Source organism: Armigeres subalbatus, chromosome 2 (genome assembly GCF_024139115.2).
Source record: "Armigeres subalbatus isolate Guangzhou_Male chromosome 2, GZ_Asu_2, whole genome shotgun sequence".
Lineage (NCBI taxonomy): Eukaryota > Metazoa > Arthropoda > Insecta > Diptera > Culicidae > Armigeres > Armigeres subalbatus.
In genome coordinates this window covers 4,441,089-4,468,702 of record NC_085140.1, presented here as the reverse complement: position 1 = coordinate 4,468,702, position 27,614 = coordinate 4,441,089, and the positions used below count along the sequence as shown (strand labels likewise).

General features: G+C 43.4%; 1 long non-coding RNA gene across 1 annotated transcript in view; it reads right to left on the bottom strand.

Annotated features, from left to right (window-relative positions):
- The window catches only part of LOC134213950 (uncharacterized), a 555,234-nt gene that overhangs the window by 117,566 nt on the left and 410,054 nt on the right, over positions 1 to 27,614 (bottom strand). The window contains exon 5 of the long non-coding RNA XR_009979585.1: positions 9,238 to 9,268. This is a non-coding gene — a long non-coding RNA (uncharacterized LOC134213950). The remainder of the gene's footprint in view (positions 1 to 9,237; positions 9,269 to 27,614) is intronic.

The following is a 27,614-nucleotide window of genomic DNA, read 5'->3' as shown; positions in this document are numbered from 1 at the left end:
AGAGGCAGGAGTAGTCCATTTTAGTTCGCGTCGTGAGGTGATTTTCCAGGCAAAACGTAGTGACATGGAGGCCCCTTGAACTTGCTAATTCGAGTTAAATCTCTCTCTCTTAGCTAAACGGTCAGTCGATCAAATTATTGTGCGATCAAACAAGCGTGCTACACAGAAAAAAATAATGAAAAGTAAACAACGCGTAAAGCTTGCCATGCGGAAAGTTACACTATTCTTCGCAGAAATGGCCCTCTTCCTAACAAGATTGCTTACAACTTGCATGCAATATAGACGATTCACAGCAAATATTGTATACATTTAGGCTATATCCGTTCTGAAATTACGCTAATAATGACGTTCCATTTATGTGCATGATTTTTAGCGTAAATTTCAGTGGATTTTTCTATCTGTGTACACAGAAAAAAATAATGAAAAGTAAACAACGCGTAAAGCTTGCCATGCGGAAAGTTACACTATTCTTCGCAGAAATGGCCCTCTTCCTAACAAGATTGCTTACAACTTGCATGCAATATAGACGATTCACAGCAAATATTGTATACATTTAGGCTATATCCGTTCTGAAATTACGCTAATAATGACGTTCCATTTATGTGCATGATTTTTAGCGTAAATTTCAGTGGATTTTTCTATCTGTGTAGCAGTAGGAAGTGTGCGAGTGTGGAACAAATATCAGGTAATTCACGTGCTTTACAATGTGCTTTTTGTGGGATGGTAATAGCGTGGGAAACACGTTTCGTTCCTAGATTTGTGGCAAGTGTGCGAAAGCCCGTCACCTCACCTGTTTACCAGTGACCACTCCTGTCCCCACTCTGCAGCTTCGAAGTTTCCCGGCGGTCCACTTTGCCGGAAGGGGCCGCGATCGACATTTTCGCGCCCAGGCAGGGCGAAGGCAAAGCAAGTCAGCAGCCACAGCAACCGTTTTCCCGCTGTCGGTGACGACCGAGAGCGCAGCAGCAGCAGCAAAGGAAAGTCCACATTTCGTTGACGAGACGAGGCGCCGTCGGGGGCAGCGCGTTGGGGGCAGCAGGGACAGTAGGGACAGCATGGACCATGTCCAAGGGCTTGACGACCCCTCCCCAGCTGTCTGCGAGTCAGGGAGAACTGCCTAGGGCGTGGTGGGATTTAGCAGTGGGCTCTGCTAAAATCCCTCCCAAAAAACCACAAGTGCCCGTAAGCAGACTCTATCAAAGCGACTGTGTGCCGCTTCAAAAGCACAAGCCCAGGGAGTGCCATTGGCACATCAGGATTGATCCCAGTAAGATCCTGATTATGGTATACTGGTTGCATGTTATTGGTCTTGTTTTTGGATAGTGAGATATTGTGAACGCAAGGGCTGGTAGTCTGGTTATTCTATTCTCTTAGTAAGGCCGGGTGACACCGACCTGAAACGGCGAATGGGCTAATGGCCAGGCTGTCTTCCGTCCCCTAAAACCGTGGCAGGCCTTGTGGCACGCGGTACAATCCTGTGGCTCAGCTGGTAGCTGAGTGGGAGTAGGCTCAGATGCTCCTTCCTGACTAGCGCTGATCTGGCTCTGAACACGAAAGTGTCAACCCTCGCATGGCCTCCCTGCATGCCGCAAGGTATGTATAGATAACCATGGGATCGCGAAGGCGACTACACCAACAGGATTCGACAGCAGCCGCAAGGGGACCCAACAAACATGAGTTTTCCATTAAAAATTTCAAAACGACGAAGGAAGGAGGTGAGGCGAATGGCGACAAGGAGAACCCTTTCGCCAGGCGCAGTGGCCTTGATCGGTCACCCCAAAGATCGCCGGGGAGGCGATGGCGGAGCACGTGGTGGGTCGGTAGAGGTGCCGGTGGATGTTAAGATGGACGGCCCCACTCTGACCAAAGTCATTAACTCGGTGATGACTAACCACGGTGAGGATGGAGTCCAGACGATGGAGGTGATTACGGACGTTTCGGACGTAATCATGTCCTTCCTGGACAACCGAGTGAATTATAGTAAGGACTTAAAACAGGCCGTACTAACCCTCTGCGCTCTAGTCGTGGAGGCGAAGTCGGAGTGGAAGTCCTTGCTGGAAGCCAGTAAGGAGGCGGAGCACAAGATCCGTCTTCTTACTGAAGAAAAGGAATTGGCGGTTAGCCAAGCCAAGAAGGCCTCGAAGGAGGCCGAATCGAAGATTCGGCTCCTTGCAGAAGGGAAGCAGCTGGCGGAGAACCAGACTGCAGAACTTAAACGGCGTATGGCTAACAGCGGAGCAACTCCTAAGCTTAGTAGGGTCACGCAGGAGGCGGACCTGAAAGTAGCTAATAAAGCGGCAGGACCGCAGAAAAGGTCCGAGTGGAGACCGAGAGGAAAATGGTACCTCCACCTAGGAAGATACCAGAGGACCGCCGGGAGGAAGATCTACCATGGACAAAGGTAGTGAATCCTAAAAAGGAGAAAAGAAGCCGCCAGCAGGTCGCAAGGAGTGCGACCAAGGGAAAGGATCCAGCCACCGCCAAGAAGGGTAGAGCCCGTGAGGAAAAGGGTGCGCCTTCTAGTGGGAGTGGCAAGCGGAAGGATAGAGGTGAAGCGATCATTGTCAAGGCTGACGATAAAAGCTACGCCGAAGTCCTAAAGACTATGAGAGGCACCGAGAAGCTCTCTAGTCTAGGAGGGGATGTCAACTGCATCCGAAGAACGCGCAAAGGCGAGATGATTCTCGTCTTGAAGCGGGATGCTACTCGGAAGAGTTCCGAGTATAAAAAGTTGACGGAAGAGGTCCTAAGTGACAGGGTCCAGGTTAGAGCCCTGTGCCCAGTCCTGAACATCCAGTGCAAGGGTATGGATGAAATAACCGAAGCCGGAGACCTGGTAGACGCACTGAAGGATCAGTGTAATGTCGAGATCCAGGAATCCGCGATTCGGTTACGCAAAGGCTTTGCGGGAATGCAGGTTGCCTCATTCCAAGTACCTATGGCTGAGGCCAAGAAGGTGCTGGATAAGGTAAAACTGAAGGTGGGTTGGTCGGTGTGCTCGCTGAGCACAAGCCAACCCAATCAGGCCTGCTACAGGTGCCTTGGCCACGGTCATAAGTCCTATGACTGTAAGGGACCTGACCGTAGTAAGCTGTGCCGTAGGTGCGGAGCCGAAAACCACCAGGCTCGCACCTGCCAGGCTGCACCGAGATGCCTGATCTGTCCTACGGGGCAGACAACAGGCATCTCACCGGTGCGCAGGCCTGTCCGGCCTCTAGAAGGGTCCAGACATGCAAGTAACACAGCTAAACTTGAACCACTGCGAGGCGGCCCAGCTGCTGCTACAACAGTCGGTTATCGAGTGTAAAGCTGATGTTGCCTTGCTGTCCGACCCATACCGCATCCCTGCTGGAAACGGCAGCTGGATTGCGGACAAGTCCGGTATGGTGGGAATCTGGACTTGTGGGCGCTACCCCATCCAGAAGATAATATCTTCGCCTAACGATGAGGGTTTCGTCATAGCAAAGGTAAACGGTGTTTACTTTTGTAGCTGCTACTGTCCTCCTAGATGGAGTATAGAGCAGTACACTAGGGTAGTTGATACTCTTGCGGCGAAGCTATCTGGCCTTAAACCAGTAGTTGTAGCAGGTGACTTCAATGCGTGGGCAGTGGACTGGGGTTCCCGGTTTACTAACGCTAGAGGTCATATCCTGTTAGAGTCACTAGCGGTATTGAACGTAGTTCTGCTGAACGAAGGTCAAGTGCCAACGTTCAGAGGACCGAGCGGTGATTCATGTATCGATGTCACCTTCTGCAGCGCAGGATGGACTGAAGAACCGAGATGGATGGTCTACGAGGGTCATACTTCTAGCGACCATCAGGAAGTACGTTTTATGGTCGAGTATACCCGGAGAACTACGACGAGAAGAGGTGGTGCAACGGATCCCGGATGGCGCACGTCACAGTTCAATCAAGAGCTGTTGGTGGAGGCGCTGCGCTGGGAGAGTAGGACTACAGGACTAAGCGGTAACGACCTGACGGAAGTACTTACACGTGCTTGCGACGTGGCGATGCCAAGGAAGACCCAGCCCCAGGAAATCGACAACCAGTGTACTGGTGGTCTGACACGATTGCAGATCTTCGTAGAACCTGTCTTAAAGCTAAAAGAAGGTTGCGACGTGCTAGAACAGACGCTGAGCGACTCGATAGACGAGGGGTATTCCGGACAGCGAGCAGAGCCCTGAACTACGAGATTAAATGTAGCAAGCGAGCCTGCTTCGAACAGCTGTGCAGGATGGCGGATGACACCCCGTGGGGCGATGCATACAGGATAGTGATGTCTAGGACCAATAGCACACCTCCTGAAAGATCCCCAGAGCTGTTAGCCAGTATAGTAGAGGGACTGTTTCCGACACATGAACCATCGGACTGGCCCGCTACACCGTACGAGTCAGTCGACGTGGTACCGCTAGTGACTAACGAAGAGCTTATCGTAGCCGCAAGAAAACTTAAGCTCAATAAGGCGCCAGGCCCGGATGGTATTCCAAACCTGGCCCTTAAACACGCCATTCTTGCCAATCCAGATATGTTCAGGAGCTGCCTCCAGAGATGCATGGACGAAGGAAACTTCCCAGATCGATGGAAACGGCAGAAATTGGTGCTATTACCGAAGCCTGGCAAACAGCCGGGGGATCCTTCGGCATACAGACCAATTTGCCTACTCGACACAGCTGGAAAGCTGCTAGAGAGGGTCATTCTGAATAGATTGTCGGCTTATACAGAGTGTGCTGGTGGCTTATCTAGCAACCAGTATGGCTTCCGTAAGGGCCGTTCTACCATCGAAGCAATTCGAGCGGTAACGGATACGGCCAAGATAGCGAGAGGTTTAAACAGAAGAGGTATTAGGTACTGCGCGTTGATTACACTCGATGTAAAGAACACGTTTAACAATGCTAGCTGGGCAGCAATTGCTGACTCCCTGCACCGATTGAGAGTTCCGGATTACCTGTGCAGGATACTGAAAAGCTATTTTCAGAATAGGGTGCTGTTATACGACACTGATGCCGGTCGAAAGTCGATCGTAGTGTCAGCGGGTGTTCCACAGGGATCGATCCTCGGACCGGTTCTGTGGAATATTATGTACGATGGAGTATTACGCCTAAGTCTCCCGGCCGGAGTGAAGATAGAAGGCTTCGCGGATGACGTAATGCTAGAAGTAGCAGGTGACACTCTCGACGAAGTTAGATTGAAGGCTTCATACGCGATTGGCAGAGTGGAGGAATGGCTCAACTCGAGGCGGTTGTCCCTTGCACATCACAAGACGGAAGTCGTGGTAGTGCATAACCGTCATGGACTGCAACAGGCGAGGATAAGAGTAGGGACCTGCACAGTTAACTCCGTGAGGTCTCTCAAGCATCTGGGCGTGATGATCGATGATAAGCTCAATTTTACGAGCCACGTCGATTATGCATGTCAGCGGGCTTCATTGGCGATAAAATCTTTATCACGAATGATGTCCAACAGATCGGCGGTGCATAGTCAAGTGCGTAGGCTGATAGCTGGCGTAGCATTGTCTATCATCCGTTATGGCGTGCCGGCATGGGCCGTAGCACTAAAAGCCGAGTACAATGTAAAGAAATTGATCAGAGTACACCGGCTGATGTGCTTACGTGTCGCGAGCGCATATCGCACCATATCATATGAGGCGGTGTGCGTTATAGCTGGAATGATGCCGATCGACACACTCCTAGAGGAGGATGTGGAGTGCTACAACGAAAGGGACTCGGTGCAAGTGCGACGTGTCAAGAGAGCAGCTTCGTTGCTCAAATGGCAAAGAGCATGGGACACCGCAGTCAAAGGTCGTTGGACCCACAGACTGATTCCAGATGTGTCCAACTGGGTCGATAGGAAGCATGGTCAAGTCAACTTCCACCTAACACAGGTGTTGTCTGAACATGGCTGCTTTAAGAAATTCCTACACAGGTTTGGCTTCGCAGATTCTGCGGAGTGTCCTGAATGTGTAGGTGAGGTAGAATCGGCAGAGCATGTGATGTTCGCATGCCCGCGATTCGAGGTAGAACGCAATACCATGCTGCTTATTAGTGGTATGGATACAACCCCGGACAACCTCGTCGAGAGGATGTGCCGGGAAGAAGCTATATGGAATGCGGTGAACACAGCATCTCAACAGATCATGTCGAAACTGCAGCGGTGGTGGCGTCTTGAACAAAACCAACGAGTGCAGTAAGGGCACCTGTGATGCAGTGAACACCTTGCTCACCCCGACAACCAACATGTCGCGGGTGGGCTGCGGGACCTCAGTATGTAGATATAGAGGTCATTGCGGTTCACGCGCGGTGGTTGTTGTCGGGGTGCTCGTCTCCAACGTGAGATTATGATACGGACCGTTAGGTTACTATCATAGCTTGCGATCGACGGGTGGTGAGGTAGCCACCCTTGAAGTCGATGTTGTGTGTATTGACGTCAAGTGCGTTAGCATAGGCGTGAGCGTTCTCAATAGTCCCCCCCTGATGTATTGCTTAATTGCGGGCCGGGGGTACGGACTGGCGAAAGGGTTTTGGTTTTAGTGGGTCGGGTAAGAGTTACATGACATACCCATCCCCACACTACCTGAGTACCTCCTCAGGTGTCTGGTTGCAGATTTCCGTTTACCCTTGCTCAAGAAAAAAAAAAAAAAAAAAAAAAAAAAAAGACGAGGCGCCGTCGGCGCATGAAGTAGTTCCGTAGCGTAGTAGAAGAAGGAACCGCAACAGAGCGCGCACCGCGACCGCGGTGTGAGAGACCGGCATCGTTTAGATGAGCCGTAGGTAAGCGTCACCTTCTCCCCGTAAGCACATGGCAAGCGTCGCCATCTCCGTCCGTGGAGCACGTGCGTAGGTGTCGTCCGCTCTCCCGGCCGCCTGCGGCACCGCACCGTTCGTCGACCGGTCAACAGCTTCGTCCGGCAAGCAACCAACAGCAGCGTCCCCGTCGTGGAGAACAACGCCGATAGAGATGTCGCAAATTAATCGATTACTTCGATTAATCGATTCATCGTTGTGATAATCGATTAATTTTGAATCGATTATTACCCAACGATAAATCGATTCAATAATCGAGATGAATCGTGAGTAATCGATTAGTTACTAATCGATTAATCAGAATTTGACGACATCATAAGGATGTCGAAAATTTATTGATTATTTCGATTAATCGATTCATCGTTGTGATAATCGATTAATTTTGAATCGATTACTATACAATGATTAATCGATTCAATAATCGACAAGAATCAAGAGTAATCGATTAGTAACTAATCGATTAATCGGGATTTTACGACATCTCTAAACGCCGACAAAAGTGATGGTCCGTAAGTAAACGCATGCTTGCAAATTGGAATCGCCCAAGCGCGCTTGGTGAAGAATATCTTTTTTGGATTTGCCGGCTCCCAGTTTCCATTGGTGATGCTACTTTTTGACTACTTTTTGATTTAGCCGATCCGACAGAAAGTGAATGCCCACACCGCACAATAGCACGTGATAGAAGGTAGCAAGATTGATAGTGTATAATATGAAAGTAGTCAGAAGCGAACAGAATTAGATGAGAAGAGAGCGAGAGAGAGAGAGTTTTGAATGGATAGTATGTAGGCCTACCAAATAAAGTAAAGAAATTGAACTGCGAATATATTGTTGGATGGTTGAATTGTAATAAATGCACAGGTACCACAGACAAATCGACTTGTCGCTTTAAATGAACGAGAAGAGGTAATGTAGAGGAGGTTTTTATGTCACTCGGTATCGTTTTTTAGTAGTTTTTCTTTGAGATTGTTTTGCTGGGGAGGTTGGCCCTGAATCCAACCGACGGACACTCTCCATTTTTTTCCGATTTTGGGTCGGGGTGAGCAGTTTATAGCCAACCGATGATGAAAACAACTGTAAGCGGATATTCTGCTTTCGACTAGGTTGTCTTTGTTCTTATTAACGATCGATCGTGTTTTGAATGGGAAGTAATTTTCTTTGGAATCCCTATAGCCTGTCGATCTTCGCGCTTTCCTTCCATTATTGGAAAATAATAACCCTTTCCCCTGAAAGGTCTTAGGTCGGGCAACCCTAGAACAGGTGGATGGTCTCCATTAGGAGTGGCGCTCAAACCATCCGCTAATCCTTTCGGAAGGAGCGGCTGGATCGTACGGTTATACCTTAAGCCTTTTCGAAAAAATATAAGAATATCTGTCTTAATGCTTTTCAAAAAGCCAAGGGGATTAGAACTAAAAAATATATAAAATGGAATAAAAATAAGCAACGGTATGGGTCGATGTGTTTTGGAAATATAATTCCACCTTCTTCTTCTTCTTCTTATTGGTATTACATCCCCACACTGGGACAGAGCCGCCTCGCAGCTTAGTGTTCATCAAGCACTTCCACAGTTATTAACTGCGAGGTTTCTAAGCCAGGTTACCATTTTTGCATTCGTATATCATGAAGCTAACACGATGATACTTTTATGCCCAGGGAAGTCGAGACAATTTCCAATCCGAAAATTGTCTAGACCGGCACCGGGAATCGAACCCAGCCACCCTCAGCATGGTCTTGCTTTGTAGCCACGCGTCTTACCGCACGGCTAAGGAGGGCCCCACAATCGCACCACTTGGTTGTAACTTTGTAGATTCGAATTTCGATCTCAACAGAATGATCGTCTTAAGTGTCTCATAAGTCGAGTCAAGTGCGACGTGCGACGGAGCTAAATTTGGCATGTGAAGGTTTTTGAGGGCAAAAAATGTTGGTGGTTCGTTACTCATCCTCCTTCTGGTGTAGTAAAGTGCATCGGTAAAAGCTAGTTATACATAAATTGACATCTTTTGACTTAAAACTCAGAGGGGTCATATTTTTTCAAAATCGCGAGAATCATTGTCCGAAAATGATAATACTGACTTTCTACAATGTTATAAATCGACCAAAAAATTAATGAACATGGCTTTTTCAACTTCATCTATCAAAACATACCTATACAGTCAAGCTTTGTTTCAAATGCCGAACAAACATTTTAAATAAACTCAAATACGGTACACGTTGGTTCATATTGATTCGTAACTAGGAGTTCTTTAAAAATATAATCAATTGAAGTGTGTAGATAGCTTTTTTCCGGGAAAATCCTCTTATTATAACAATCTAATATACATAGAATTAGGAACATGTTGGAAACAGAATATGAATCACATATGTATCATTTCTAACTGTTGTATCAGAGGTCCTGCCCTCAGTTCGCAAATTATAAAATCAGGTACAAAAAATCACTCACCTTTGCTGGTCGGCTGCTGTTTTTGCAATTCCTGCAAAGAGGTAAATAAAACTATTTTAATAAGGCCAATATAAATACTAAATTTATTAAAAATGATATGAAGTGAAGTAAATGATAATGTGAAGTAAAAGTTAATAATTGGGATAATTATTTTTATTATCATTCAAGGGGAACGGTTCGGCCCTTCGTCAAATAGCTCCCATTTCCATTTCATCAAAAACAAAGCAATGAAAAGGTATTTGATTTGTTATTTATTTTTGTGATTTCTTTCAGCAGTAAGCACGCATGTTACCAAAATGAAGCGACAAGATTGGTGTTGTATAGTATTGAAATTCAAATCAAACAGATTCCGTTCAGAATCCTAAACAGACACTTCAGAATTCCAAATGAATTCCGAAAGGATTCTGCTCTGAATCTCGACCGGAATTCTGTTCAGAATTACGAGCAGCTTCCTTTCGATTCTCAAACGGATTCTATATAAAATTCCGAATGTATTCTGTTCAGACCCGCGAACTGATTTCTTTCAGAATTTCGATCTCAAACGGTCATATGATCATATAGAAAATCAGCATTGATCTTCTGCCAACTGGGCCGAGGTGAACCGGCCAAGGGCCGAAAACCTCACTTATAAAGATAATAATAAATGCTCTGGCTATAAAACAATTTCCCGTTTTAACACCCAAAAGGCCAAGCTCTTTGAGAAAGCGATTTTTGATTTTGAAAAAATCATAACTTTTTTATTTTTTGTCCAATTTTGATGAAATTTTGACACAAGGTCCAATTTTTATTCTAGTTTTGGCTGCATACTGAGTTTTTTGGAATTTCTGGATGGTTCCGGAATTATTCCAGATTCCCTTGGGGTACCAGCAAACTGGTGTTTGGGGTATTTCGCCAGTTACTCAATTTTTCTCCATGGAACCCATATCAAACAGTATAAAACAATATTGCCACACTAATAACGAGTCTCATAGCGATTTTTCCAAAAGTAAGTCTTCCATACGGACATCCCCAGGAAGCTTCCAAATGTCCCCAGGGAACCTGTAATGGGGACAATTTCGATTTTGCTCCGAAACATGTCGTGTGACGGCTCTTTCTTCACAATTTTTCATGAATATACTCGCCGTTGTTATAAAAGTGGTCTATGGTCAATTTGGCCACTCTTGTGACGCCCGGAATGCCCCAGGAACCTGTAAAGGGACAATTTCGGTTTTGCTCAGAAACATGTCGTGTGACGACTCTTTCTTCACAATTTGTTATGAATATACTCGCTGTTGTTATGAAAGTGGTCTATGGTCAGTTTGGCCGCTCTTGTGACGCCCGGAATGCCCCCAGGGAACCTGTAAAGGGGACAATTTCGATTTTGCTCCGAAACATGTCGTGCGACGGCTCTTTCTTCACAATTTTTCATGAATATACTCGCTGTTGTTATAAAAGTGGTCTATGGTCAATTTGGCCACTCTTGTGACGCCCGGAATGCCCCCAGGGAACCTGTAAAGGGGACAATTTCGATTTTGCTCCAAAACATGTCGTGTGACGGCTCTTTCTTCACAATGTTTCATGAATATACTCGCTGTTGTTATCAAAGTGGTCTATGGTCAATTTTGCCACTCTTGTGACGCCCGGAATGCCCCCAGGGAACCTGTAAAGGGGACAATTTCGATTTTGCTCAGAAACATGTCGCGTGACGACTCTTTCATCACAATTTTTCACAAATATACTCGTTGTTGTTATAAAAGTGGTCTATGGTCAATTTGGCCACTCTTGTGACGCCCGAAATGCCCCCAGGGAACCTGTAAAGGGGACAATTTCGATTTTGCTCCGAAACATGTCGTGCGACGGCTCTTTCTTCACAATTTTTCATGAATATACTCGCTGTTGTTATAAAAGTGGTCTATGGTCAATTTGGCCACTCTTGTGACGCCCGGAATGCCCCCAGGGAACCTGTAAAGGGGACAATTTCGATTTTGCTCCAAAACATGTCGTGTGACGGCTCTTTCTTCACAATTTTTCATGAATATACTCGCTGTTGTTATAAAAGTGGTCTATGGCCAGTTTGGCCACTCTTGTGACGCCCGTAATGCCCTTAGGAAACCTATAAAAGGGGCAATTTCGATTTTGCTCCGAAACATGTCGTGTGACGACTCTTACTTCACAATTTTTCATGAATATACTCGCTGTTGTTATAAAAGTGGTCGAGGGACGATAATTGGTATCACTCCTTGCAGCAGCTTACGTATTTGTGTATAGCATTAACCTATCAATCATCTCCTCGTCGAAAAACTCCACAAATTCTTTTTAGGTGAACTTATTTTACTTAAACTTAGATTGAAACTTTTGTCACGTTTTTGCATCATTTTTACGAACTTTGAAAAGTCGCTTTGTTGACCACTTAAAATCTCTTGATTTGTTAAAAATGTCGTTTCATCCTCTTCGTATGCAAACGGATGCTCTTCAAAAAGCTCTTCGTCGCTGTTCAGATCACAGACGAATTCGTCGAAATCAGAATGCACGTTGACTAGATCCGTCTCCAATGAGCTCTACATTTTTACAACAGGTCAATCTCAATATCGCTTGACAACTGGATTTGAAAATTTTATCGATACGAAGAAAAGTAAGATTTAAAATTCAGATAAAAACAAGCCCTTTTGCATCTATATACTGTCGCAACCGGCTTCTATTTGCAAAAGGCTGTAAATGATATATCACCGAATACTTTGTGTTTCATCGATGCCCACATAATACAATACAATGGGATTATAGAATTCCAAGAATTTTGACGATGACAGTCATTGATTTTGATGCGGCACCAGTCAAAAGAGGAACAAATAGAAACAGGCTATAATTCACGCTTGACATCGTGAGTATATATGAAAGCAAGTAGAATTACGGTATTCGTTAGAATGTTTAGAGTAAAATCACAGCCAATGGCTGATTATTTCATAGTTACAAGTGATGGGAGTTTTGAATAAGTAATGAAGCATTCTGTCATTTCTACCTGATATTCCGTATATTGTCCCTTACGATATCCTACTAGCCCTTCGCTGCTTGCAGTAGCCTCGGAGTAATCTAAATGTGCACACATAGAAATAGTTTAAAGAACTAGTGAAGTTGTCTTGAAGTCGGAGGAAAAGTAAATTTTCAACCAGGACTTAGGAGCTGTTCACAAATTACGTAACGCAAAAATCCGAGTTTTTTACCCCCTCCCTCCCCCTCGTAACATAATTTTGGTACCCCCTCCCTCCCCCACTTAACGCGTAACTGTAAAAATTTTAAAGGCAGATTTTTTTCCTTCTCTGAAGCATTTGGGTTTTGGTATTTTTTGAACACTGTTAGAATAGGGACGGCACATGATCAAAAATCAAGGATATCAAGAATGCAGCTAGTAGAAACGAAAATAGAATTTGCGATCATAACCATTTAGATAGTTTTGTGGAATTGTGGTGTCGAGAAATACAACGTCCTTTTAGTATTTTTACACATATCAGTCCCGCTATGTCATGTCGTCAATATACGATAACGATAAACAGCAATTACTTCAATCAGTGATTAAAAAATAGACATTCAAATAAATTTTTATTCGCGTTATGCGTAACATTTGGTAGCACCCACCCTCTCTCCCACCTTTTAGTGTAACAAAGTATAACGCAAGTTGGACCTACACCCCCCCCCCAAAAGCATTACGCAATTTGAGAACAGATCCTTACTGGGGAATCTGAGAAGCAGAATTATGATGTTTCAGATATTCAAGAAAAAAAACAGAACTGTGTGAAAGTTTATTGAAAATAATGATGGCATTCATACATACATTTTTTTTTCCCTTAGCACGGTAATCACTTTGACGTAGTGTGTTACGGTTTACGATATATCGTATTTAGTCCTCGTTAGAAACAGCAGTCTCAGAAATAAAACATAATTAATGTTACTCTGCAGATAATTGAAAGACTCGAATTTCGAATCCCGTTGGAGGATAAACTGCTTGCAACGGAAGCACCTTTTCAAGCAATTAGTAAAAAAAAACTCGATGTCCGTATCCGCTGAACTGACCGCTGGAAAAGCGAGTTGGGGGTACGTACTAACTTTTCATGAACTTGAACATATTATCACAGCATTTGTTTTTCAGTCTATGTTACATATTACAGAATATTGTGTATTGGGACAACATATTTTATACCTGTGAGTCTTTTTCAAATAAATTATCTACTTGTAAGGACATTATTTCTACAGGTTGTATCGCCTTAGCTGATTTTTAGTCTATAGCTGGAAGGTTCGAATAAAATCGATTTGTCGAGTATCGCGTATTTGTGCGCCCTCATGCAGCATGAAAAGATAAATCTTAAGAGCGAGAAATTTTTGAAAACTAAGTAACTGCAAAATATTTTTGCTCATGGGAATATTTTCAAAATACCCCTTTACTCGCTTGAGATCAAAAAGACGACTCTTTCAGCAGCACCCAGGTCTATAGTACATTTTTTTCAGTAGCAGACTTGACACGAGAAATTGTTTTTTTCGCCATAGCACCTTTCGCCTCAGTTGACGACATGTTTCGGAGCAAGATCGAAATTGTCCCATTTAAATGTTCCTTGAGAGCATTCCGGGTGTCCCAAGAGTGGCCAAACTGTCCAATGACCATTTTTGTAAGAACAGCGAGTATATTCATGAAAAATTGTGAAGAAAGAGTCGTCGCGTGTTATATTTCGGAGTAAAATCGAAATTGTCCCCTTTACAGGTTTCATGGGTGTATTCCGGGCGTCACAAGAGTGGCCAAACTGACCATAGACAACTTTTATAACAACAGCGAGTATATTCTTGAAAAATTGTGAAGAAAGAGCAGTCGCACGACATGTTTCGGAGCAAAATCGAAATTGTCCTCTTTACAGGTTCCCTGGGGGCATTCCGGGCGTCACGAGAGCGGTCAAACTGACCAATGTCCACTTTTATAACAACAGCGAGTATATGCATGAAAAAGTGTGAGGAAAGAGCCGTCACACGACATGTTTTGGAGCAAAATCGAAATTGTCCCTTTACAGGTTCCTTGGGGCACTCCGGGCGTCACGAGAGCGGTCAAACTGACCAATGGCCACTTTTATAACAACAGCGAGTATATTCATGAAAAATTGTGAAGAAAGAGCCGTCGCACGACATGTTTCGGAGCAAAATCGAAATTGTCCCCTTTACATGTTCCCTGGGGGCATTCCGGGCGTCACAAGAGTGGCCAAACTGACCAGAGACCACTTTTATTACACAGCGAGTATATTCATGAGAAATTGTGAAGAAATAGCCGTCGCACGACATGTTTCTGAGCAAAACCGAAATTATCCCCTTTACAGGTTCCCTGGGGACATTCCGGGCGTCACAAAAGTGGCCAAACTGACCATAGACCACTTTTATAACAACAGCGAGTATATTCATGAAAAATTGTGAAGAAAGAGCCGTCGCACGACATGTTTTGGAGAAAAATCGAAATTGTCCCCATTACAGGTTCCCTGGGGACATTTGGAAGCTTCCTGGGGATGTCCGTATGGAAGACTTACTTTCGGAAAAATCGCTATGAGACTCGTTATTAGTGTGGCAATATTGTTTTATACTGTTTGATATGGGTTCCATGGAGAAAAATTGAGTAACTGGCGAAATACCCCAAACACCAGTTTGCTGGTACCCCAAGGGAATCTGGAATAATTCCGGAACCATCCAGAAATTCCGAAAAACTCAGTGTGCAGCCAAAACTAGAATAAAAATTGGACCTTGTGTCAAAATTTCATCAAGATTGGACAAAAAATAAAATAGTTATGATTTTTTCAAAATCAAAAATCGCTTTCTCAAAGAGCTTGGCCTTTTGGGTGTTAAGATCGCCATTACAAAAACGGTACTATAGATTAATAGTTAGCTACGGTGATAAAACCTGTAGAATGAAAAAACAAATGTTGCAAACATACTGCGGCCCACTTCAACAGCTCAAAATTAATGTGCGGCCTTTAATAGTAGGTAGCTGGGGATCACTGATCTAGAAAATTATAATTTATTATGTTTAATTATTTATATTATTTAATTATTATTTATTTAATTATTTATTATAATTATTTATGTTTAATGATATCATAATCATCATGATGATAGGGTTCAGGTATACACTTGTGCTCCTAGAGAGTTTGAATGTTTATGTTTTTCGGTATAAAACAGCCTTTTCCTTTCAGCCATGATTCGGTAATGGTAGTATGGAGCAGCAGCAACGAAGAAGGATAGTTTATTAAGGTAACGTCCAACGGTACCTACAGGGTGGCGTGAAGCTGAAGACATCACGTGGTTCCGGCTTTCCAGTAAAGCTGTTTTTGGTAGGTATGTGATTGTTGGTAGGTAATTGATCCAAAGTTATTCAAACCGAAAGCCATTTGGCCGATTGTCACTTGGCCAAATAACACGTTATGCCAAAATACACTTATCCAAATTCCATTTGACAGAAACGGGTTTTTTTTTCTTCCTAAACAATGGAGGGGGAATCTGCTCAACAGACATCCTGGGTTGACCAGGAAGTGCTGGGTTAGGGGCCACCTCCAATGAGGGAGGCAGGGCTGCATCCCCGACCAGCTAAACCGTTTCCATTGCCGCCAAGCCCATCGTCCCTTCGGTACAACCAGAAAGTAATGCTTCAAAGGGGGGCCAGTGCATGACGCACCCTCGAGGTTAGCTGCGTGTCCTTGCAGCATCGAACATCGTGACTCGCTTTTTTAGAAGAACACCATGGTATCGTGCCAGCGCATTGCCGGCTTTCCAGGTGGCCTTACCACGCCCTATGTCCTCGGAAGGTGGGCAGGGTCGACTTCGCGCCTGCTTCCCTCTGCACGACTGGTATCAAGAATGATGATGCCGCGTGCACCCCAAATTGACCTTTCTGCGATAGGGCCTATTCGCCAGCACACAGAGAGACTTGCCGACGCGAAGCCTACGCCTGCCCCAGCCTTGACGAGGACCCCTTTCCGTCCTCGGGCTCGGAACCCGCCCGGTTGACCGACGCCACGAAAGCGACGATACCATGTTGTTCTTCGCGCGGCCACTTGTTCGATAAAAGGATCGAGTTCGACCACAGAGCATGACCACCGGTATGACCCATGAAGCCGACTCCGATCCCTTGGACCACCTCTTATTTGCGCCTGAACTAGCCATCCTTGAGTCCACGCGCCACCTTCTGTGTAGCTCCGAGACGATTTGGGCGATAGCCGATAAAACGGCGTTCCAGCCAACTTCGTCTTTACACATCCTCCGAACTAGGTTGTCCGGGGTAGTGTCCAGACCACATGTGGCAAGCATGTGGTCACGCATTGCGCGAAAACGTGAGCACACGAACAACACGTGTTCCGCCGTTTCCTCTAAACCTGCGCACACCAAACACTCGGGCGAAGCCGAGCAAGCCAGCTGCTTTACCTGCACTTTGATTTTGCAGCACGCTTAAACGCCGGGCACATCGAGCCCCCATGGGTGCTTGCTGTTCACAGCTTTGCTGGAACAAATCAAACAATTGGGAGGGTTCGTGCAGCATTGTGCCTCATGTCCCTCCAATCCGCAGCGTCGGCAGAGATTGCTTCTGTCAGGGCCTTTGCAGTCCCATTGCTTGTGCCCCGGTTCCAGGCACTTGAAGCAAACTTCGGGTTGCTCGTATATGCGCACAGGGCATACCGACCATCCCACCTTGACGCTCCCTAACTTGACTACCTTGGAGGTGTCCGCTGCAGATAGCCGAACCAATGCTACCTGCGTCCCTGCCGGACCTTTCCGTAGCCGAACGGCTGCGGTGGGCGTCTCCACTTCACACTGTCGCCGCAGTGCCGTGACGAGCTCTTCGACTTCAGTGATCTCGTCCAGGTCTTTAACCCTTAGATTCACCTCCGTCGTGAGTGCCCTCACCTTGACCGTCTCGCCTAGGACCTCCTCCGCCAACTTCTTGTAGGCGGCGCCCTTTGCGAGACGCCCCGCTTCAGCTCGAGTATCATCTCGCCCATCCGGGTACGTCTTATTCGACGTACGTCGGCGCCGAGTTCACCGAGCTTGACGTCACTCCTCATCGCCTTCAAAACATCCGAGTACTTAGCCTCGTCCGCCGTGATGACTAGGGCATCGCCCCTGGAGCGATTGGCGCCTACCCTAGACTTCTTGCTACCCTCATTCGCCTGGGCCTTCTTTTCGGCCCTTGACGTCTTCGGTTTCCTCTCGTTCTTGACCAGGGTCCAGGAGGCGTCATTCCCCTCTATTTCCCTGGTCTGGTGCGGCTGAGAAATTTCAGCCTGCCGTAACCCCTTACCACCGTCTTGCCTGAGTGGACGGACCTTTCCAGGTCCTTCCTCCCCGGTTTTGGAGGTACCTGACCGGGGTTCAGCTTCCCAGCCCCACTACCCTTGTTCGGGTAGTAACCCTCCGCGTTTTGGAGCGGCCCCCAGGGAGCTCATCCCTGGAGACTGTCTCCCCGTTTTGTGTCTGCTCCGTTGGAGTAGTCACCCCGACGTACCCGCAAATACTTGAGCCTCAGTCCGGGTAGACTTTGGCACCACCGTCTTAGCTGGCACGCCTTCGGTCGACTCGACCTTGCCCGAGTCCGCGAACCCTTAGGCCTCAGTCTGGGTAGACCTCGACTCCACCGATTTCACAGGTTTGCACTTGGCCGTCCCTACCGCCCTCTCCAGCTTGGCGTCCAGCATCGACTTTCGAAGTTTCTGCAAGCTCCTCTTGAGGTCCTTGCTGATATTATGCTCCGATGACGCAAAGTCGATGATGGCGTCCAGCTGTTCCGTCGCCACCTCGAAGGCCGAAAGCCCATCGCGTTTGCGGTTCATCGCCTTCACAAGCCATGGGCCGTCAATAACCCCTTCCGGCGTTTTTATAGCCGAGAGGAAGGTTGAGTGACCCACGCTGGCGCTGCGCACTGAGCTGCCGACTATTGCCTCTGGCCTCCTAGGCGGAGACCTGAACAATCCACCTCTTGCGAAGGGGTTGTCGCCTACACTACTACCACTAATTGAAGAATTAACTTGTTTTCCCATTTTGGTCCCACGAGTTGCTCGGGAAAAGAGGTCCACCACGCCAGAGCCCAGCATAACGCGGTAAGGGACAATTACTGTGGAGGGTGCCCAGGTACCCCACAGGCTCCGTTAAAGGCCTAGCTTATTATTTCACCCCCCTGGCCATGCATCCCCTCGGCACGGGTCGCTTGACGCCTTGGGATTAGGGGTTAGGGATGATGGTCCCGGTCTAACTCGCAGTGACCATGGGGAGGGGTCGTCAAGCCCTTGGACAAAGTCCCTGCTGCCCCGTGACAGAAACGGGTTTATGAATGAAAAGGGACATTTGGCCAAAAATATCATTTGGTCATAGGGATCATTCGGCTGAAAATGTCGAACGCTAATAAAAATTTACACATTTTGAATGGCAAAATAAAAAATAACGTTTATGCATGCATCTATACTATCCTACTAACTAACTATTTATAACTATCGGAAAATCCAAACAAAGGTCATTAGTCAAATAAAGGCTTATGTAATTATATAATCATTATTTGGGACACACAATTAAAATTTATATGTACCACACATAAATGTAATGATTGGATGTTTGTCAGTGTTTGGTCGAAAACGTCGTTTGGCCGAAAATGCAGAAAAGCAAGCAAAAGCAAAAAAACCTCGAAAAAACTACTTCTATTTCTGCTCAATATAAACCAATTTGTTCTATTTCATTTTTAGTTGAATTTATCTCTAAAACATTTGTTAAGGATACCGTAGTTAAAAAAAAATAATCACTGTATTTGTCACAGTTTTGATTCAATATCGGGAAAGCCTAATTGTAAAGTTTCATCCTTCAAAACAGTTTATTACAGCATCTTGAAATATGATTATTATTAATTATCATGTGTAAGCATTCACAAACTGAGTTGGTGGTGAGTTGACCAGAAAAAAAAATTTGTGAAATGATACCCCTTGATGAATGCAACATACTTGCCGAACAAACTATGCCATTTAAAACACGATTTCATACCGAAAAACCTTTTTTTGGCTGGCTGGCTCGTCTCGAAAACCGAAAAAGCTGACGGTCACGTTTTTCGGGATTAATTTCTGTACATATGGCCGAAAATGTCCTTTAGGCGAATGAATCATTTGAGCGTGAATTTCGTTTGTAAAACGAGTTATATGGCCAAAAATAAGATAAGTGTGAAGCGATTAATGATAATTAACCTTTTGTCTGTGCTCTAGAGTCAACATAACCCCAGGCCACTTTGAAAGGCTGCCATTTTTTTAGTTTTCAACCGATTCTCCTAATTTTAGGTAGCCGAGTTCTGCCCTCTAGGTGCAAATTTGCTTGAAATATCTTGAAAATAAGCTGGGGTCAAATTGAAATTGTTAAAACTTTTTTATTGTTTGGCTAATTTTGGATTTTTTGGGCTCTCTCGAAAGATAATCCAATCATTCTTCAGGTCGTAGCCAAAGATTGTCTATAGGTGGGCGGGGACTTCGCAAGGAGGGATTTTCGTAAAAAAGGGAACAAAAACAGTTATTTTTTATGCTTATTTTACTTATATCTGAAAATCCTACCAATTTTGAACTGCACCTTTTCAAAAAAGGTTATGCGAGAAGGCGTGTGCTTTGACATGAGCTATTGATTAGTTTAGAATTCGGCCGCTAGGAGGTGGTATATATGCATTCATTATTTTAGGCTATTCAAGATATTTCGATATATGTAATTTTTTACATTGTAAATATTTTTATCGAACAAATTTGAAGTTTTTAAAGATGACGTCTTTAACAAAGTTCGTTTGGTGGGAATGAAATGGAATGTGACAAAGAAATAATTAGGAAATTTACAAATAGACGGCGCTAGTGTTCTTGCAATATTCTTGCATGTTTGAAATATTGCTTTAGCTTGAGATCCCTCGTACCTACGCCCAAATTGTATTAGGCAATATTGTTAATAGGATAACCCGGAGTACGAAGCTGTGCTCAATATGATGAGCACTTCTTCCAAGATTCGGCGCTAGTGAGCTGTTATATTTGACTATTCTGTTCCATCTGAGATCTGATGTACTTTGGTTCGTAGCATTTTTTGAAAACATGAATATTGTGGTAGAGTCCACCAAAAGCTTTCTTTGTGTTCAACCTTCTCCAGTAATGCAAATAATAAAAAGCGTTCACAGAATAGGTCATACAAGAAAACCCTGGAGTTAAGGCCTTTGTGCCTACACGCTAAACCAAAGATCAGCCAATTTGCCGAATATTTACAATATGGAAAATTCCATACCTATATCGGAATATGTTGAGTAGCATAAAATAATGAATTCAAATATACCAACACCTAGCGGCCAAGTTTTAAACTAATCAATGCGTCATGTCAAAGCACACGCCTTCCTGCATAACCTTTTTGAAAAGGTGCAGTTCAAAATGGGTAGGATGGGATTTCAGCTATAAGTATAATAAGCATAAAAAACACTGTTTTTTATAGTCAATCTTTGGTTACGAGCTAAAAGATGATTAAATTATCTTTCGAAAGAGCCCAGAAAATACAAAATTAGGCAAACAATAAAAAAGTTATAGCAATTTCAATTTGGGGTCAATTTGACCCCAGAGCACAGACAACGCAAGTTTTTTTGAGCACAGACAGAAGGTTAAGAAATAAATAATTAGATCGGAGAAATCTCGCTTAACTTTTCAAAAGGACCTAAGTAACATTTTTTTCATGAATTAATTTGAATAGCGCAATCAACATAACAACATGAAAGCTATTGATTGCGCTATTCAAATTAATTCATGAAAAAAATGTTACTTAGGTCCTTTTGAAAAGTTAAGCGAGAAATAAGAAATGAACAATGATGAGTGAAAAGTGAGAATCCTCACTGTGAAGTCTCATATCTCAATTCTTATTTCTCACTTCTCGCTTCCCACGTCTAACTGTTCAAAATGATAAGTGAGGAATAAAGAGTGAGAGGTGAGAAGGGAGGTTACTCACTGCTCATTTCTCGTCAAACATTTTACATTTCTAACTTCGCACTTCTTTTTTTTTACATTCAGAAGTGAAGTAAGAAACGTGAGATAAGGAGTGAAGAGTGCAAAATGAGACGTCGAACTTCTTATTTCGCACTTGTCTTTGCTCACTCCTCATTTCTCAATTTTTAATTTGCACTTATCACTTTTCACCAGAGATGCATCCTGAACAGAACATGAGCCAAGAGCGTGCCTTGGTGTGCTTAGTTTTGTACTCTGAACACTGTTCAGTGTGTACTGGGTTGGCACGCAAGCAAAATGATCATGGTAACTAATGTCGAACTCGTTTTAAAAAAGTTCCAACCTAGGTTGGAACCAGTTCCAACCTAACTGCGTTTTTTTATTCACTTAGATTAAAACTAGGTTCGCACTAGTTCAAACCCCAAAGCTGTCGGGTTCGCATTGTGTTGTTCCACCCGAAATCACTCGAAATCCGTTTTACGGGTTTTTTTTTCTTCCCTGTGATGTTTGTCTGCATTTGCATTATATTTAAATTGCGCTAGGACTTTTTTCAGTAATCCCAGGAGAATTAGTATTGAACAGAAATATTATGGGCCTTCGAAAATTCATTTGCAATTTGTTCGAAAATTCCCCCATTAATAATTTATTTAAGTAGTTCTTCAAAAAATCATATGGAAATTCTTCAAAGAATTCGCATAATTATTCCAGGTATTCTTCCTTGAAGTCATGTATGCATTCCATTGCGAATTCTTCCAGGAATGCATTAGATCAATATTTCAGGAATTCCTTCATATTTTTTCCGAAAATTCATCTGGAAATTCCTCCAAGAGTTCCTACGAAATTTCTTCCAACAATTTCTCTGTTCCTCCAGAAATTCCTTTGAAAGTTCCTCCATAAATTCCTCCGGAAGTCATTTAAGAGATTTCTCCGGAAATACCTACAGAAATTCCACCCGAAGTCCATACAGCAATTCCTCCGGTAGTCCCTTCAAGAATTTCTTGGGAAGTGGAATTTCTCTGAAAGTTCGTCCTAGAATTCCTCTGAAAATTCTTCCAGAAATTCCTTCGGAAATACCGGAGTTCCAGAAGTCTTTCAAGAAATTCCTCCGAAAGTTCCTTCCGAAATTCCTCCGAAAGTTTCTCCGGAATTTCCTCCAGAATTCCTCTAGAGGTTCTTTCAGAAAATCCTCCAGAAATACCTCCGAAAGTCCTTCCAGAAATTCCTCCAGGAATTCCTTCGAAAGTTCCTTTATAAATTCGTCCGCAAGTTCTTCCAGGAATTCCTAGGAATTCCTCCAGAAGTTCCTGCAGGAATTCCTCCAGAAATACCTCCGAAAGTCCCTCCAGAAATTCCTCCACGAATTCTTTCGGAAGTTCCGTTATAAATTCGTCCGCAAGTTCCTCCAGGAATTCCTCCGGAAGTTCCTCCAGGAATTCATTCGGAAGTTCCTTCAGGAATTCCTCCGGAAGTTCCTCCAGGAATTCCTCCGGAAGTTTCTCCAAAAATTCCCCCGGAAGTTCCTCCAGAAATTCCTCCGGAAGTTCCTCCAGGTTCTTCCTACTCTTGGAAGAACTTCCGGAGGAATTCCTGGAGAGACTACCGGAGGAATTCCTGGAGGAACTCTCGGAGGAATTTCTGGAGGAACTTCCGGAGATTTCCGGAGGAACTTCCGGAAGGAATTCCTGGAAGAACTTCTGGAGGAGTTTCTGGAGGAACTTCCAGAGGAGTTTCTGAAGGAACTTCCGGACGAACTTCTGAAGGAACTTCTGGAGGAGCTTCTGAAGGAATTACTGGAGGAACTTCCTGAGAAATTCCTGGAGAAAGTTCTAGAGAAACTTCTGGAGGAACTTCCGGAGGAATCCCTGGAGCAACTATCGAACGAATTCCTGGATGAACTTCCAGACAAAATTCTGGAGGAACTTCTGGACGAATCTTTGGAGGAACTACCGGAGGAATTCCTGGAGGAACCACCGGAGCAATTCCTGGAAGAACAGCCGGTAGAATTCCTGAAGGAACTTCCGGAAGAACTCCTGGAGGAGCTTCCTAAGAAATTCCTGGAGGCAGTTCTAGAGCAATTCTTGGAGGAATTTCGGAGGAACTTCCAGATAAATCTCTGGATGAAGTACAGGAGGAATTCCTGGAGGAACTTTCAGAGGATATTCAGGAGGAACTTCCGGAGGAATTCCTGACGGTACATCTGGAGGAATTGCTGAAAAAATTTGAGTAGGATTTTGTGAATGAACTTCCAAATGACTTACTGAAGGAACTTCCGGAAGAATTTTTGAAGAATTTTTGAGAGGGTTTCCGAAAGAAAATTTTAAAAGAAATTCCTGAAGGAATGTTCCAAGGATTTCTGATGAAACTTCCGAAGAAATTTTCGAAGGAACTTAGGAACTTTCCTAACTAACTCCCGAGCTCCGATCATAACTTCAGGAAGAAGTTGAACTTTAGAATATATTCCTGAAAGAATTTCCGGAGCAATTCCTGAAGAAACTTCCGAAGGAATACGTGAAGAAACTTCCAGGGGAATTCCGGAAAGAAACTTCGAGTAAATGCCTGCAAGGAATCTATGACAAAAGGTCGAAAGACAAAAGGTCGAAAGGACAAAAGGTCGAAAGACAAAAGGTCGAAAAGACAAAAGGTCGAAAGGACAAAAGGTCGAAAAGACAAAACGTCGAAAGGGACAGAAGGTCGAAAGAACAAAAGGTCGAAAGGCACAGAAGATCGAAAGGGACAAAAGGGACAATATTATGAATCTCCAGATAGTTCTGTTAGAGATAAACAAAGATTGTTGATTTAGAAAATAAATACAGTTGCCTATACAGTTGGCAAAAAATTGCTCTTTCATTACTCACTATTTTTAAAAATTAAATAAAATTCATTCAATGAGTGTTAATAATAGATGGGTATCTAAGTTTTCTAAATGTCACTTCGATTTGTCAAAAAAGTGCACGCCGCAGCCACGCAGGCGCGCTTTTAAAATACGCCGATGTGTAAAAGCCTCTCTCACCCCCAGACAGCTAATCGCCGCAATTCTGGATGCTGGCAAAGTTTCATTTACGCTTCCATACCAACGGTGACAGAATCACAGTCCCCAGGCGATAGAATCACGATAGAATCGCGTGTGTTTGAGGGAACCGTAGTACACGCTGGTGTATTTGATGTGCGGCGTGCGCCATTTTGAGAAACGAAGAAAATGAACATTTAGAAAACTAAAACATCCATCTATAATTTGTACTCACTGAATGAATTTAATTTAATTGTTTAAAATTGGGAAAAATAAAAGAGCAGATAAAAATAAAAGTGTAGAGCAACTCTGGTGCGAGATTAATTCTCTTCGTTTCAGTTTCTTGTCTATTCCGACCTATTGTCCCTTTTGACCTTTTGATCTTATTGATCTTTTGTTTATTTCGACCTTTTGTTCCGTTCGACGTTTTGTCATTTAGACCTTTTGTCCCGTTCGACGTTTTGTACTTTCGACCTTTTGTCCCTTCGACCTTTTATCTTTCGAACTTTTGTCCCTAACCCCCTGCAAGAAGTAGTGGAGGAATTCATGAAGAAGCAGAAAGGAATAGAGAATCCGGGGTATATATGCATATATCCAAAATCAGAGCGCGTAATTGATCGTTTTTATCATGATCTGATTCGTTGAGGCGCACAAACTGCTAGTGCACTGGTAAAGTCCGGTATGGTGATCATATGTTTCGAATCAAAACAAACACGATGCCACGCACACCACCATGTTCAATGACAGATGGAACTGAAAAGGTTTTTTATTCAGGGTTCGGGTTGGCACTGACCCAGGTTTAAAAACGAATTCGTCATAAGATTCTTTAGATTTGGAACTATGCAAAAACATACGAGCATGCTTGATTTCTTTCTATCCGTTAGATGCCCACGTATTCCATTACCAGCCGAAAAATGTGTAGCATGTCGTCGCTTAAATTTGTTTTCCTAGGATACAAATTGCTAAGTTAGGTCAGTGCTCTTGAACAGTGGGCTGTGTTCAAAACGTTTTGAACACGAACACGCGTTCTCGTGTTCAGATGCATCTCTGCTTTTCACAGTGAAACATGAGAAGCACAAAGTGCGTAGTGATAAATGAGAAGCCGAATAGGGGAAGTGAGAATCGAGAAGAAAGAACAAGGAAGATAAGGGAAGTGAGAAATGAGAAGAAAGAAAGAGAAAGATCAATCAAAACATGTCGTGTGACACCTCAAACTTCATGATTTCACAGAATATTTACGAGAATGATGTTTTCAGCTTTCCTGGGCCACTCGGGTTCAATCCGGCCACATCGGCCATAATGAGAATGATATTTTTAGGCTTCTTGAGCCACTCAGGTTCAATCTTGCCATATTCCGGAGGACCTCCGGAATGGTTATTTTCTAGATTTAGCCAAAATAGGCCGTGCGACACTTCAAACTTCGTAATTTCGTACTATTCCATTTATTTCCACCACTTGATTGTACCTTGTCAAGGTACACCAAGCTCAGTCTAATCGGATTGAACCTAAGTCGCCATGGAACCCTAAAAATGTCATTTCCATCATTCTTTGTAAAATACTGAAGCTTGCCGTGTCATACGACCTGTTTTGCTTCAACTAAAACCATTCCGTAGGTCCTTCAGAATGAAGCCGATGTAACCGGCACTGCTGTCCGGTAATGATTCAATGATTTTAAAAATTATTTTGGTACTTCAATTTACTGGATATATAAGAAAAAGTACATACTAGAATGTACCGAATATAATGAAAAGTTTTACCCTTCTGAACTCGACGTGACTGAGATCGTTTGATGGGGTGATTACTTTGTCGGCGATGATAGCCATTGATCAAAATATTATCATCGTCTGTAGTTCGTGGATAACTGGGAACTTATTGCAAAATTCGTCTTTTTATTTTATGGCTTTTTCTACATTTTTAAGCTACTAAAAACGGTTATAATAATGTTATAATAACTCAATCAAAACAACTATATCAAACGTTTTAAAAATGCTTTAAATCTGCATCCGTGATTAATATTTAACTTAGTTACGAAATTCTTGTTTAACAAGGCATTTATTCGAATTTAAAGAAAAAATATGGCTGAAAAATAAGTATCATCACCAAATATTTCTTGTTTACAATGTATTCAGTTAAAAACAATTCTTTAAAACTTTTTCGTATAACAAAAAAGATTATTCCCAAAATGGACCTTTGATTGGTAATCAATGAGCGACCGACTGTTTACTTCTACATTTACTTTCAGGGTGCAGCAGCCGTAAAAAGTGTAGACAACAATTTTCCGTGCACCATGTTTACGGTACTCGTCACTGAGTGGTGATACCAGGGTTTCTATCTTGTTAACCTGCTACTCTATGTTTTGAGATTTCCACAATTTTCACCATAAAAAGAATGGTAGTTGGAAATCGATAAAATGTATGGGAAATGGTGATGTTTTAGAAGAAAGTAGTGATAAGGAATGAAGTACACCCAGGTTTTTTTTTACACGGTTGGAATTCATTAATTTCTCGGGTAACCAGATTTTTTACAGCTTTTTAAATACCCTCTGAATTTTCTTTGATTTTTTGTGAATTTTTTCGTGGGGTTAACTCGTTGTTTCATTGATGCTGAAGGTCTTAAACGACTAAAACCAAACCGTGTAAAAAAAAACCTGGGTGTATGAGGTGAAAAGATTATCTCCTGCACTTAGTTTGCACTGATTAGTAGTTTTATAGTGATGAAATTTCGATTTTACTACCATTGAAAAAACGCCATCTCTTGCATTAATCGTTTTGACTGCTACCTTATTGAGCTCTACAAACGCAGCGTGATCGTTTTTCAAAGTCATCTGTTGCGAGAATAGTGATTTGTATCACGACAGAAATTATGATGATTTGATATGTTTTCGTGTTTACCGTATTACGTTTACCTAGCATGTTACAATCCTATTATTTGCCATTGAAAATTGTTCTAAATTATGACCTAAAATATGAGTTTCCTTAAAAAAACATTTATTTTTGTTCTACCAGACAAGTAGTAGGGGGAGATCCCATACAAAAGTAATGTTGAGTAATTAGAGAATAATTGCCAAACAGCTTTGCGAAGATTTTTCATGGTAGAAAAACATTTGATGAGAGGTCGAAATTTGAAAAAGCAATTTGATGTATTGCTTCTTTGCAAAAACACAAACTCCTCGGGCATTACTATGAAACTATCGAAGCAAATGATCATTCGGATAAAGGACAATATCAATCACATCTCTTAACTCTGCTTTCATGCATCTAAAAAATCATCAGTTATTCAAAAGCTAGGAATATCACGATACATTGCATAATGAAATCGATTCTATCATTGCATAAATATGTGATGACTATTTTCTACAGGTCACATAAACCACAAGCTTTGGAAAGAGGTTCTGAAAG